Genomic DNA, 15,809 nt, shown 5'->3' with positions numbered 1-15,809 from the left:
AGCTTTTACTTCCCATTGTATTTTTAAGGGTTTTTGCAACAAACAAATACTATAGAGAACGTGAGTTGATATAGAAATACACATGGTAGAAGAATACAGGGTGAGATAAAAAACTGCAACAAAGTCAAACGCCATAACTTGTACATTTTTTTCGTAATTTTATTGAATGAAAGCAAAAAATGTCGGAAATAACATACAATTTTAGAATGATTTTAGATTTGTTCGAATTGGTCACCTTTGGCACGAATTACGGCCTTCAAACGGCCAATGAAACCAATTAAATGAAATTTTGGCACATTCCCGGCGAAGCGCTTCTTGAGGTGATCGACACTTTGGTACTTTTTAGTGGCAACCTTGCTTTTCAAAATACTCCAGACACAATAGTCCAACGGATTGGTATCCGGAGATTTTGGTGGCCATTGTGCGCTGCAAATGAAGCGAGGAACCTCATTTTGTAACCATTTTTGGATGGCGCTTGCTGAGTGTGATGGTGCTGATTCCTGTTGGAATCTCCAAGGTCTGCGGCCAAAATGTTTGCGTGTTCAAGGCTTCAAAACACCCTCCAGAATATTTTTACCATAATATTCGGCATTTATTCTGATGCCACGGTCGATTAATACGAGCGGAGAGCGACCATCGGCTGTTATGGCGGCCCACATTATCACCATGGCCGGCGCTTGAGTTCTGGTGGCCAACCGAAGGTGCACATTTTCAGCTGACCTTCTTAGCATGTAAACACGATCAGTTTTTTTGTTTACAAACTGCTAGCCAACGAATGTTTTCTCATCGGAAAGAACCAAATTCGGCAGTTCACCACTTTCGGCCAAGCGAAGCAACTCTTTAGCTCTTTTGAGTCTATTTTCTTTCTGTTGTTTGTAAGTTCTTGCACTTTTTGGAATTTCAATGGCATTACCCCGAGCTCATTTTTCCAAATTTGCCGAATGGAATATTGCGATATGTTCAGCTCATGAGTCATTTTTCAGCCAGTGCGACGCGGGTTTCGATAAAGTTTCTTTTCAAACCATTTCTGCTGATGTTGCTGTTTTCTTCCGTCCACTTCCTTGATGGGCTACGCTACCAGTATCACGGTAACGAGCGATGGTGCGAGACACAAGAGATTTATTCACATTTAAATGTTGGAGTGCTCTAATGATAGCCTCTTGTGGTGTTCCAGCCAAATATAAAGAAATCACACTATCACGCCTGAATTCCATCACGAATAACTTTTTGTCAGGAAAATTATCACAAAAATGCTTCTATACGTTTGTAAACAAAATAATGAACTGTCATTGGAATAATTTTAACAGCTGTCGGACGAGTGGCTTAGAAATGACAGAGGTCTGAAGTTGGTTGCAGTTTTTTCATCTCACCCTGTACAGATAGATGCATCAAAGTTTGGGTACATTGATATGTCAAAATTTTTTAAATGTTTCTTCAAAACTAAGTAGATTTGTATATGTTTTCCTATACAACATCAATCGGAGGTTGCTATGATATGCATTTTAACAATTCTTACAAGTTTGAATAATTTTCCATTCAAAAGTGGTAATTCCAAAATTGGTTTGACAGTTCATTGTCCCAGCAGTTGTGTCGATGCGACTACCTGTATTTTTATACTATGGAATTACGCCAAAATTGTATGATGGGGAATTAACATATGAACTGTTTTAACACATCCACATTTTGCTGGCGCATCTTGCCGGTCTATATTCTTCAAAAGTTTTCTCGACATTTGCCAATTTGAAATAAATTTAAAATGTAATGCTCAGCTCTGAATTAAAGCCAATAGTGGAATATAAAGCAAATTTTCTCAAGGAACTTTAAAGAATATCTTGAGACCTTAGAAGAATCCAAAGGGGGGTCGTTATGATATTCATCGGAGGTTGTTGTGATATTCATTTTTCAACAATTTTTACAAGTTTGAATAATTTTTCACTCAAAATTGGTTTGACAGTTCATTGTCCCAGCAGCTGTGTCGATGCTAACACAAATGGTGTAGTCATTTCATATGCATCGAAACCTGTATTAAGAGGATATGATGTTATTGCATTTTATGAGAAGGCTTAAGGTGAGAGTACATAAAAGGCTATGTTGGCTGGCTCAAGACATCAGCTGGCTTCTTCGTAGAGGAACAAAAGAGTTTTAGGTTGACTTAGTTCGATTTTGGCCCTACGTTCCCTTGTTCTTTTCCGAAGAAGCCAGCCGATGACTTAAGACATGTAATAAAGCTTTCTATGTATTCTAACATTTAGATTCAATTTTGTGGAACAGTACCAATCATGTCTTGCGGGCTTGGCCATTATAAGAGTTTTGTCAAAAAGTAAAATAAACTAATCTAATTGTTGAATATTTAAGAGCCTATTTGACACTATAAAGAAGCCAGCCGATGACTTAAGGTGAGAATACATAAAACGCTTTTTTGACTGGTTTTAGTTCGATTTTGGTCTTACGCTCCTCTGTTCTTTTACGAAGAAGTCAACCGATGCATAAAGCCAGTCAAAAAAGCGTTTTATGTATTCTCACCTTAAGGGTAACGTCTGGGCAGGGTTTATGACATTTATTCAAAATCGAAGAATTCCAAAATATTGTAGTGTAGTAGAGTATCACATAGTTGGCACCGCACGACTATAGGCTTTGCTTACTTGTTATCATGGTAGAAGAATATAGGTAGACGCATCGACTCAGCTGCTGGGACAATGAACTGTCAAACCAATTTTGGAATTGAAAATGTTGAATAAAAAATTATTTCAATTTGTAAAAATTGTTGAAAACGCATATTATAATAACCTCCGAATGACGTCGTATGAGAAAACATATAAAAATCTACTTATATTTAAAAAGACCTTTAAAATATTTTGACATATCAATGTTCCCAAGCGTTGATGCATTTACCTGTATTTTTCTACCATGCTTGTTATGATATGCATTTTTAAAAAAGTTTTACAAATTTCAATAATTTTTCATTCAAATTTTTCAATTCCAAAATAGATTTTACATTTCATTGTCCCAGCAGCCACCACCTGTAGAGAGTATTTTAATCATAATACGGTGTCTGGTTCATGGCATATCTCACATAGACAAATGAAGATATAGACAACCATGGTACAATAAAAAGGTAAGGTAGAGCTACCAGCTGATTACAATTTTTTTCTAAGGCTGGAAATACATAAGGCTGGAAATACATAAAGCACACATTTGGCTGGCTTAAGTCATCGGCTGGCTTCTTCGTAGATGAACAAAGGAGTTTTAGGTTGACCTAGTTCGATTTTGGCCCTAGGCTCCTTTGTTCATTTCCGAAGAAGCCAGCCCATGACTTAAGCCAGCCAAATAAGCGATTTATGTATTCCCAGCTTAAGTGTGCCCGACTTCTGCCAACTTTGTGTATGTATTTATTGTTTTGAAATATTTTCAAAACCAATGATTGGAAGACACATACATTGCGGTTCGCGTATTTAATCAATTAACCAGTTTAGCCATAAAATTGAAAGATTGAATGGTTTGGATGATATATGTGAGAGAAGATCCAAATACCATATTTTTCGCGCTATAAAAACAACTTTAAAAATGAGGAAAAATGTAAAAAAAATGAAACAAATTTGTTGCATATAATTTTAAATGAGTCTGACAGGAAGCGGGCATAGCATCAGGGCTGTATTTCTGTAGTCATACGAAGCTGTTCTACTTCCTTATTGTACCATGTAGACAACGAAAAGTTAGTTTTGTTTTTTATCCAGGTAGCTTTCATCATGTTTTACATATTCAACATGCTGATTTACGCGTTCAACCCACTCGACTTCGAAAACACATTTTATCGTTTTTCAAGAATTTCACTTGATTCGGAATTTTTCGATGTCATCACGTACTTTTCACATTTCTTTTATTATGGAACAATTTTCAACTGACAATTTGTTATTTAACATTTTTGAATTGAGTGACTTAAAAATTCCCACTCAAACCCCTGAAACGATATTGACGACATCTGCTGATTCGATTTTTTTTTCGAAGATAAACGGTGAGAGCATTTCGTTGTCTATATCTTCATTTGTCTATGTTTCAAATATCAACACCATTGCGTACATAGACAAATGAAAATATAGACAACTAACTGCTCTCACCGTTCATCTTCGAAAAAAAATCGGGTCAGCAGATGTTGTCTATATCGTTTCAGGGGTTTGAGTGGGAATTTTTAAGTCACTCAATTCAAAAATGTTAAAAATAACAAAAACTGTTGGATATTTGTCAGTAGAAAATTATTTCATAGTAAAAGAAATGTGAAAAGTGCGTGATGACATCGAAAAATATGGGAATATTCCAGTGAAATTCTTGAAAAACGATAAAATGTGTTTTCGAAATCGAGTGGCTTGAACGCGTAAATCAGCATGCTGGCTATGCAAAACAAGATGAGAGCCACCTGGATAAAAAGACAAAGCTAACTTTTCGTTGTCCATATCTTCATTTGTCTATGTTGCGTATACGCCACGGTAATCGTATCCATAAATCGAGTGGATATTATTTGACGTATACGCCATGGTAGAAGAATATAGGTAGACGCGTCGACACAGCTGATTGGACAATGAACTGACAAACCAATTTTGTAATTGAAAATGTTGACTGAAAAATTTTATAAATTTGTAAAAATTGTTCAAAAACGTGAATTATAATAGCCTCCAAATGACGTAGTATAAGAAAGTATATAAAAATCTACTTATATTTGAAAAAACATTTACATTTTTTTGACATACCAATGCTCCCAAGCGTTGATGCATCTACCTGTATTCTTCTGCCATGGTATACACTATGGATTTGACACTATGCCTCCGATTCAGAGTTGTGTTTTACCTAGTTTATTGAAGTTCTGGTTCAGCCAAGATTACAAAGACTTTATTGTTTTGAGTTTCCATTTAATTTTATTGTATATCCTTGATATCTGTGTTAACAGATATCTACGCATCAATTTGATGCATTGGCATATGTATGTACATATGTATATGGAAACAACAAGTGGAAAGGATCGTAAAATAATCCATTTGTCATCGATATTAAATCAATTAAAAATGGCCACAACGATTGCACGAAGTTAGAAAGGTTTGCGGGATGACGCATTTGCATCCCTTTAGAAAAAAAGAGTAGTACCGCAGTGCTGCTCGAGTACTCGCCAAGCGATACCGACCACTCGCTCTTCATTTCCCCGTTAACGGTAAGAGCTGCTGACTTTTACACTGGACTGTCGTGTGAAAGTCAGTACTCGCTTTTGCAGCGCTCTGTGAGGGGTGAGCGACTGCTGAATTTTGCATCAGTCGCCATTGAAAGAAAGTAACTGAACATACTGCACGAACGTAATTATTCGAATATTCTAGCGTCATTATTTATGCATATGTATGTGTAATGTGCACACATACAACTACACATGCATGCCGGGTGATAATAAATGGCATCCCAGCAAGCATTTGGCAGTGTGTGACTCACTTCCATTTTAAGATGCCACGTCTGCGATGCTTCTAATCCCATTAAATGCGATAGTATGTACATTTACAATAACAAAACTACTGTTGTCTACTTTCTATCGTCACGTAGTTACTACTTAGTGGCGTCAAGAAAGTTAAAAGAAGGTGTCGAGTGTGCAGACACTATTTGGTGACTGCCATCGGATAAAACAGTGATAGTTTGTCATTATTTACGAATTGAACATAAATAAGACTTTATTCTATCTGACGAATATAAGACGCTGTGGCGCAGTGGTAAGCATGCCAGCTTTGCTCTCTGAACACCTCGGTTCGATTCCCAATCCAGACATCACATTTTTAAAACGAAAAAAAATGTTTGAGCATTTCATCTAATAAGTAATAGTTCTATGCAAATGAACATTGGAAAAAGAGACAATAACAATAAAAATAAAAAAATAAATGCTTAAGTCTGGAGTAAATTTTTTTTTTAGTTTTTTTTCACTTCCAATAACTATCGAGGAAGTGACTTCCACGATCATTAGAAAAATATCGCGGGCGTGGTTCATCTCTTCCCGAAGGATGCTCCTTCCGGGGTGAGAAAGCGATATCAAACGCGATGATTTATATCGCTTAGGCGTGACTTCTTAGTGATTTGGGGGATAGTTTTTGCTTGCTGGGATGTGAGGTCTAAACCATCAAAGCATCTATTATTTGCCATACAACATTATCAATTACGTGTGTGTTTGTAGAATTTCGGTTAACAATTTTACGGTTATATTCATGACAGACTTTTGAACTGACTCCATGGCTCACCCACCCCATATTACACTTTCGAGGCAGTAACAGTACCCTTCATTCGTATCTACGAGAATGTGTTTGTGCGTAGGCACGTATCCTTCCGATGCGATTATGTATCTGCGGTGTGGTTGCATAAGTGCCGGAACATGTTCAGAATGTGCCATATGGTTACATTGTAATAAAATGAATTGTGTGACAAGTGAACACGTTTCCCCACACACAAACGTGAACTGTCCTCCCCCACAAATTAAATCATCAAATATTATTTACATGCGTATTTGTATTGGAAAATTTGTGTAACAATGTGTGCATGTACCGAAAGTTTGCTGGGCTTGCAAACTGAATGGTCATTACAACAATTAAATGTTAAAAAAATTCAAATTTAAGATATTACTTTGAAGAGGTTTTACCTAAACCCCCTTGTGCATCATTAAGCCTTATTTACACCAAACATGTTTTCATAAAAATTTATTTAGTTTGTTTATTCCATGGTAGAAGAATACTGATAGTCGCATCGACACAGCTGCTGGGACAGTGAAGTGTCAAACCAAGTTTGGAATTGACAATTTATAATAAAAATTATTCAAAATTGTTTAAAAATGCATATCTTAACAACCTCTGATATGCGTCGTATAGAAAACATATAAAAATTTGCTCATTTTTGAAAAATCATAAAAAATTGGCATATCAATGTTCCCAAACGTTGGTGCATCTACCTGTCTTCTACCATGGAATACTGGGTGAGATGAAGAAACTGCAACCAACTTCAGACTGCTGTCATTTCTAAGCCACTCGTCAGAAAGCTGTTAAAATTATTTCAGTGACAGCTCATTATATTGTTTACAAGCGGACCAAAGCATTTTGGTGAGAATTTCCAGAAAAAAAAGTCATTCGTGATGGAATTTAAGCGTGATTGTGTGATTTCTTTATATTTGGCTGGAAAACCACAAGTGGCTATCGTAATAGTACTCCAGCATTTAAATGTGAATAAATCTTTTGTGTCTCGTACAATAGCTCGTTACCGTGATACTGGTAGCGTAGGCCGACGTCAAGGAACTGGACGGAAGATAACAGCAACATCAGCAGAAATGGTTCGAAAAAGCGACTTGATCGAAACCCGTACCGCAGTGGCCGAAATATGGCTCGTGAGCTGAACATATCGCAATAATTCATTCGGCAAATATTGAAAAATGAGCTCGGGGTAAAGCCAATGAAAATCCAAAAAGTGCAAGAACTTACACGACAACAGAAAGAAAAAAGAATCAAAAGAGCTTAAGAGTTGCTTCGTTTGGCCGAAAGTGGTGAACTACGGAATTTGATTCTTCGATGAGAAAACATTCGTTGTCCAGCAGTTTGTAAACAAACAAAATTATCGTATTTACTTGCCAAAGAGGTCAGCTGAAAATGTACATCTTCGGTTGGCCATCAGAACTCAAGCGCCGGCCATGGCGACCTTAACAGCCGATGGCCGCTCTCCTCTCGACCGTGGCATCAAAATAAATGCCGAATATTATCACGAAAATATTCTGGAGGGTGTATTAAAGCCTTGGGCACGCAACCATTTTGGCCGTAGACCTTGGACATTCCAACAGCACCATCGCACTCAGCACGCGCCACCCAAGAATGGTTACAAAATGAGGTTCCTCGCTTCATTTCCAGCACAATGGCCACCAAAATCTCCGAATACCAATCCGTTGGACTATTGTGTCAGGAGTATTTTGGAAAGCAAGGCGCTTCGCCGGAAATAGGCCAAAATACCGCAGAGCAACATTCGGGCAGCGTGTGACGGTTTCATTGGCGCTTTGAAGGCCATAATTCGTGCCAAAGGTGACCAATTCGAACAAATCTAAACTTATTCTAAAATCTGATGCTATTTCCGACATTCTTTGCTTCATTCAATAAAATTAAGAAAAAGTAAAAAATTATGGCGTTTGATTTTGTTGCAGTTTTTTAATCTCACCCTGTACTCTTTTGGCTGATATAAGTTTATGCTTACATAATTCACAGTCTGTCCCACGATATCGAAAGAATACGTTCGCACACCTTTTACACGACAAACAGCTGATTTCCGCCCCTTTAAAATCCTTCAGAACGTAAAATTGTACGAACATCAAAGCGAACGAAAACGTAATTATTTCAGGGTAATTTTTCGTTCAACTATATTTTTTTCTATCGCACGCATGCGAACACAAACATAGACAAATGAAAATATAGACAACGAAATGCTCTCCATAGACAAATGAAAATTTAGACAACGAAATGCTCTCACCGTTTATCTTCGAAAAAATCGAATCAGCAAATGTCGCATAGACAAATTAAGATATAGACAACGAAATGCCCTCACCGTTTATCTTCGAAAAAATTCGGATCGACAGATGTCGTCAATATAGTTTAAGGGGTTTGAGTGAGAATATTGAAGTCACTCAATTGTAAAATGTTAAACATATTATAAACTGTAGGATATTTGTCATTTAAAAATTGTTCCTTAACAAAAGATAAGAGAAAACTACATGATAACATTGAAAAATATGGGAATGATACTGTGAGCATCTTGAAAAACGATAAAATGTGTTTTCGAAGTCGAGTGACTTGAACGCGTAAATCAGCATGTTGACGACTATGCAAAACATGAAGAGAGTCACCTGGATAAAAAGACAAAACTAACTTTTCGTTGTCTTTGTCTTCATTTGTCTATGTACTTAGACAAATAAAGGTATAGACCAAAAAGTTGTCTCATCTGTTATCTTCGAAAAAAGTGCTGTGAAAGAGGTTCAGTAGACTCACTCAATTCTCTCAAAATACAAAATATTAAATATTTTTATGATTCTTTATTATTTATTATTTATATTTATTAGAAACGAAACATCGACTTTGTTTACTTTTACATTATCCAATTTGTCGTGAAATATAAAAATATAGAACTTAAATAGCAGAAAACTGATTAAATTGTTTTCGAAGTTGAGTGACTTCACTAGCACTGAGTGACTTGACTGGCCCAAGATCAACAATAGTGACACCTGCCGGAAGGGGAAATTTTAAAAGTTTTTAGTCTATACCTTTATTTGTCTATGGTCTATATCTCCATTTGTCTTTGTCGAATCAGCAGATGTCGTCTATATTGTTTTAGGGTTTGAGTGGGAATATTTAATTCACTCAAGTCTAAAAAGTTAAAAATAACAAAAACTGTAGGATATTTGTCCGTTGAAAATTGTTCCATTATAAAATAAATGTGAAAAGTACGTCATGACATCGAAAAAATCCGGAATAATCAAGTGAAATACTTTTCGTTGTCTATATTTTCATTTGTCTATGGCAGATGTTGTCTACATCGTTTCAGGATTTTGAGTAGGAATATTGAAGTCACTCAATTCTAAAATGTTAAAAATATTATGAATTGTGGGATATTTGTTCTTATTGTTCCATAATAAAAGATAAATTAAAACTACGTGATGACATCGAAAAATACGGGAATAACCAAGTGAAATTCATGAAAAACGATGAAATGTGTTTTCAAAGTTGAGTAGGTTGGCCGCGTAAATCAACAATTTGACTATGCAAAACTGTGTTGAACTGAACCGAAAAATTACTTTTCGTTGCCTTTATTTTCATTTGTCTATGTCTATATTTTCATTGGTTTCTGGCAACACTGTTTGTGTGTCGCAAAAATGAGAGACAAAGAGAGTAATCATCTCACTACAATCAGACCACAAAGTTCAGCATTCTTTTTTATTTCGGCGACAATAATTTCACCCGACACTACCCCATACTAAAAAGTGGTGCCAACTCAGTAAATGTTTTAAAAGCGGACAAGAGATTAATGCTGCCACGAAAGATTGTCCAAAGAGGAATCAGCAAAACTGTAACCATTTGATAAATCATTCGATATTAGTCGCACACTTCGATTTCAGCATTTTTAAAGGAAGATGAAGTAGTTTAGAAGAAAAGAGATAGCCATATAATATTTTTGATTGAAACTGAGCGCTCAAGATGAAATTTGTAGGGTATTTTTATCTTTGAATAATTATCAATTTTCCACACAAAATTAACAAAATATGTAATGCAAAATGCTGCTTTGTACTCTTTTAAATATTCTAAAAGGCCAATATTGAATATATATGGTTTCATAAGGAAGAAAACGTCCAGAAAAGTTCTCCGTGCCTGCGAGAAATTTCGGGATGCCTTTTTGTTGTTGTCGTTGGGCTTTAAGTGAGGGCTGCCAATAAAATTTCAAGAAAAATCGTAAATTTTTCACAAAAAAAAAACGCATTTATATATGTGTAAATCGGCAACGCATAATTCATTAAATTAAATTGTATTTTTTGTTTATTACAATACAAAAGTGATTATTCAATCTAAACAACAGAAAGTGAATATGCACAAGTATGCATTTCAATAAAAATAGTATAGTATACATATTAGATTAAAAACCGTAAAAATTAATAGTCGGCCTGTTCCTGGACGGAAAGTTTTTAGAACGATAACCGTTTTTCCCTCTACGATATCGAGAAAATAGCGAAACTATAAGGTTTTTGTAGGAACAATTATTGTGTACAGATAATTATTATGTACAGACTTTTATTTATTTTTTTTATTTAATAATTCAAATTCTATCTATAATGAGATCTATAAGATTTATGTATAACATAAAGTATTTATTAGGGCATTGAAGAATAATCCTACGTGCACATCACTACGTGGTAGGAGATTTTCCCGAAACGAGTAATTTTTTAATAGTTTATCAGGTAGTTATGTCTGTGTATAGTCATATTTTCTACTCAACTCTAATTACGTTGCAATTAGTGCATATTTTTATTAGACATTTTGATTAAAGCACTATCTCTAAACTCGGATATAAACATCGTCCTATTTTTTCTAAAATAAATGTGGGTAAATCTTTAAAAATATCCAACAAAGAATTGGTCTGTTCCAGAATTGCAAGAATGTAAAACGATTTCCCCTTTATGATATCGAAGAAAATTGCAAAACTATTAAATTCTTGCAGGTTCTGGAATAAAGCAATTATTGTAAGTGCAAATATTTTGTTCAACTAATGCTTGTAAAGTTTTGTTTAGCAAATAATATCTTTTGCGTATAAACAGAAATAAACTTTATCATATTTAAATTTTTCTTGTGCAAGTCAGTTAAATTAATATTATCTCTTATGACGTCATATTTTCTGATATCACTGAAAACCCTTCTAAAAAGTAACTCCATGTGGTTGAGTAAATTATGAATTTAGTTTCATTTTTTAAATTATTTGTAAGTGATATTAGTAACATTGAGAACATATTTCAAAAATGTCTTAAAATAAAATGTGAAACAATTTGTGTCGATCGTTAAAGTATCGTCATTTTTGAGGAAAAAGCATAGACAAATGAAGGGCTCACAGCTATACCGAACTAAGTCATAAAAACATAATTCCAAGATATTTAGAGGTAAAGTAAATGTACTGCAATTAATTTCTGGAAGCAATATTTTAGTCTACCAAAAGAAAATGTAAAAGTCTATATTCAAAATTAACTAATGATATAAAGTTAAAAGAAAAATAATTTAAATATATTACTAAAAAAATATTCAAAAACAAAAAACCTGCTTTGGTTCGTTATTACTCTGAATAAAATTTGAAGGTTTTACAGCTAAAGCGAACCAAGTCAAAAAAATAAATAAATTGTTCATTTTATTACTAAATATAGTTGATGTTCCGCTTGTAATAAGCAACTGATGTTGATAGCTTTGGAAAAGGCAATGCTTTTTGAATGTCGAAAGTACAGAAATAGTGCTCATCAGATGGCACTTCTGTATTCAGTGAGTCTCGAGCTAGCTGTGCTGCTTTTATGTGAAGTTCCTTTTGCCAAATTAAATTTGTATTTTCGTCTTCATCGAATTTTATTTTCATGTTAAGTTCATCACATATACGAAAGTTATCCTTATTCGGTCAGTGCTCCAGTGGTCCATTCCAACAAGTACCTCCCCCACAAAGGGTAAAAATGTTGAATAATTATAACTCTTATAAAATGTGATGAAATTTTCCGATTGTGTTCAAATTACACAGATCAGAATATTTTTATTAACCCACGCTCTGCTGTGAATATGGAATATATCGCTCCACTACCTCTGGTATCATCCCCACAAAGGGTCAACATTTTGAATATCCATGAAGCTCATAAGACGCGATATTATTCGATTTCATTCAGATTGGGTACATTTAAAAATTTCCTTCAACACAAGATCTGTTATAAAGATGGTAGAGATCGGACCATTTCTTCTGGTACCTTCCCACACAGGGTTCAAGATTTTGAAAAACAAAACTGAAAGAAAACGAAATAATCATCCAACTCCCTTTAGATTTCACACATACAAACATTTTCGCTAACACAATATTTGTTGTGAAGATGGAATAAATCTGCGAACCCCTTCCGGTGCATCACCCACAAGGGGTCACAATTTTCAATGCCTTTATCTGTCATAACTTGCGAAACAAGTCGATGATTATTTATGCTATATCTAAATATTTCTCTCAACCAGAAACATGAGATGAATATGGAATAATGTACGATTTTCTTGTAATTGTGCCCATACTAATATTTAATGTGTATTAGGAAAAATAATATCAAATAAAAAAGCAGTAAGTTCGGTCGGGCCGAGCTTTGAATACCCTCTACCATTTGGAAAGGATTTGGATATTAAAAAATACTTTTAAAAATCATTAAAATACCGAATATAGAGAGTTATCGTAATATGGGGGTATATACGAAAATGTGGACCTGCACAGCCAAGTTTTGTCATAGTCCATTACAATATTCAAATAGGAAACTTGAAAAAATCCGGTAAATAATATCGCAAAAACATCATAATACCGAATACGAAATATGAAAAAAATTGGTGAATAATGTCATTAAAATCATCAAAATACCGATCATTTCCAATACCAAAAGCCCTGTAGACCAAACACACATCTGAGTAAATTTTATCAACCTACTACAAACGCCTCGGAAGCAAGAGTGATTTCCACAGATGGACAGACAGATGGATGGACATCACTAAATCGACATTGAATCATTGCTGATATCTATATATACGCTGATTCAAAGTGAAACACACTGACTTGGTTCATTTTTGCTTTGAATAAAAACGAAAATGACAGTCGTGGACTTAGGTTTTTTAACGTTATCTTTGGAACGAAACACTTTTTAACATTGTGCTTTACAGAGTAAACAGAGTTGCCATATGCGGGGACATTGGCACTAGTTTCGGCATTTTTTATTTTTCATGACTTGGTTCGGTATAGCAGTGAGCCCTCCAAATAAAGGTATAGACTAAAAAGTTTTAAAATTTCCCCTTCCGGCAGATGTCACTAATGTTGATCTTGGGCCAGTCAAGTCAATCAGGGCTAGTGAAGTCACTCGACTTCGAAAAAATTAATTTTTCTGCTATTTAAGTTCTATATTTGTATATTTCACGACATATTTGGATAATGTAAAAGTAAACAAAGTCAATGTTTCGTTTTTAATTGACAAATAATAAAGAATCATAAAAATATTTAATGTTTTGTATTTTGAGAGAATTGAGTGAGTCTACTGAACCTCTCTCAATGCATGAACGACATATATTGAAGCACTTTTTTTGAAGATAACAGATGAGAGAACTTTTTAGTCTATACCTTTATTTGTCTATGGCAAAAGTCAGCAAATCGGCATTTCCCACTTTTAGAGTGGAAAATCATAAAAATGCCGATAAATTGGCAAAAATGGCAGCCCTGATGCAATATTTTGATTTTTGTTGTTGGGGTATTTCAAGCAAAAGTGAGCGCATGTTACTCATTGAGAGATATTTGTTCAAATGGTATGAGCCGCCACGATAACGGCGTTGTTTCATGAGGTAATTGTTGCCGCCTTATGGTTTCTTTTTAACGGCTTTAAATAATATTATTTGGGGCATTATTCATTTGTCGACCGTGCCGTGCGTGAGGAATGTTTTGGCGACGGGAACGTAGACAGAGTACATTGTAAGAAAAAAATTACTTTCACAAAAAAGTAAATAATTTTAATAAACAACAATAATTAAGAGAAAATTAAGTAATAATTATTGGCGTGTTGTTTAGAAAAATTCACGTTATATATTGAGCCGTTCTCACCGTGTTAATAATGATAATGGTCTACAAATAATATGTGCAAAAGTGAAATGAGAAAGAAGTAATGAAAAGGAAAAGCTGGAAACAAAAAATGACGTATAGTCGTCGTCTTATTAGAAGTAGTGTTCTGCTTTGAATGGATTCACTCAAGTGAAATGCAAAAAAATTGTTTACTATTGACCGTCTGTATCGGCCTATAATTTAAATCAAACAAATGTTTAATCCAGTAAAGATTCGATTTTAATAGTCTCCGAAAATTATTACTCTTGTTATGTGTGAATGTGTATGTAAGTTGTGTTTTGTTTTGTATCGTTTCCAACGTCTGTCTATTTCTTGTTCTCTTATGTTGTTGTTTTGTGGCGCTGCAGTGAGTGAATGTTTTTAGTGTAAACAAAAACAAATTCTCCAAATGACGTAAATTCTGTTTGGAAATTTGGAGTCTGCGAGAAATCAATTTCCAGATTTACTTTAACCTGTGCCTCCCCAGCCAAAACACATGATAATTGCGAATTGTTTACATTGTATGTTGTTGTTGCTACGTTATTTTGCATTGCAAGCAAACACGGCACGTGAAATGTCATTGAAAAGAGAATAGTGAAAAAAGATGAATTTGTAAAGGGGAGCTTGTGAGCGGAGAGGAGAGAGAAAGATAAGCCCCCTCTTGTGTTTTTAGTGAATGAAGTTGAAAATTGCAAGTCTGTGGCAATTGAAATGTGGAAAGTTGTAAAAATAGAATTGAATAAAACGTAAAGCACTACAGAAAAGAAAAGAGAATAGAGAGAAAAGCGAAATACTGCCAGACAAAGTGGAAATTGTGCAAAGAGAAACACTTTTATAAATTAAAAAGTTTCCTTTTGCAACTTCTGACATTTGAGCAAAACAAATCAAAACAGTTTTCATCTTCCCCAATCCTTACGTTTGGGAGCCTAGCATTGTGGGTTCAGCCTTTAGAATCGTGTATTGCTGCAATTTATGTTCCACATTTACTCTGTTGGTAAGTTTTTGTGTCGTCTCTTTTGTTGTTTACATTCTTGCACGTTTTCTTTGTCATTTCTGCAGACGTTGAAATTGTGTGTATGTGGATTGTTTTTTCCTACAAACAGTGTCATGTTTCTCTTGGCCATGCAATAGAAAAGAGACCGTACCCTTCCGGTGGTTGCTTGGAATTTGTCTTTTAATGACCGGTTGGAATGGTTGTGATAACATTATTTCAACATTTATTCACTCAATTCCGTTTTTGGCATTCTGCCGTTATTGGGAAAGTGTTGGCGGCGTACGCATGTACCCAAAATAATGAAAATGATGTGTTGGAGGTAGACAACACCACCGCCATACCAAGACGGCAGAGTATTTCGTATCCTCCTCCCAAACAATTCCAATGTTTTGTTTTTGTTGTTGTTTTCATCTTTCGCCTCTGGCTATTGTTTACATATTTT

The 15,809-nt window shown here is 34.9% G+C and overlaps 1 protein-coding gene across 3 annotated transcripts in view; it reads left to right on the top strand.

Annotated features, from left to right (window-relative positions):
- The first annotated feature begins 14,192 nt into the window (after positions 1-14,192).
- LOC101892243 (bifunctional heparan sulfate N-deacetylase/N-sulfotransferase) overlaps positions 14,193-15,809 on the top strand; it is a 296,793-nt gene continuing 295,176 nt past the window's right edge. For 2 of the 3 annotated variants that reach the window (XM_059131766.1, XM_005190000.4), the window contains exon 1: positions 14,193-15,367. The gene's annotated coding sequence lies outside the window, so the exon portion shown is untranslated. The remainder of the gene's footprint in view (positions 15,368-15,809) is intronic. The other variant, XM_011296865.3, reaches the window with a different exon arrangement.

This window comes from Musca domestica, unplaced genomic scaffold (genome assembly GCF_030504385.1).
Source record: "Musca domestica strain aabys unplaced genomic scaffold, Musca_domestica.polishedcontigs.V.1.1 9, whole genome shotgun sequence".
NCBI classification, from domain to species: Eukaryota; Metazoa; Arthropoda; class Insecta; order Diptera; family Muscidae; genus Musca; species Musca domestica.
Note: the sequence above shows the minus strand (reverse complement) of the source record. Positions and strands in the feature narration are given on the sequence as shown.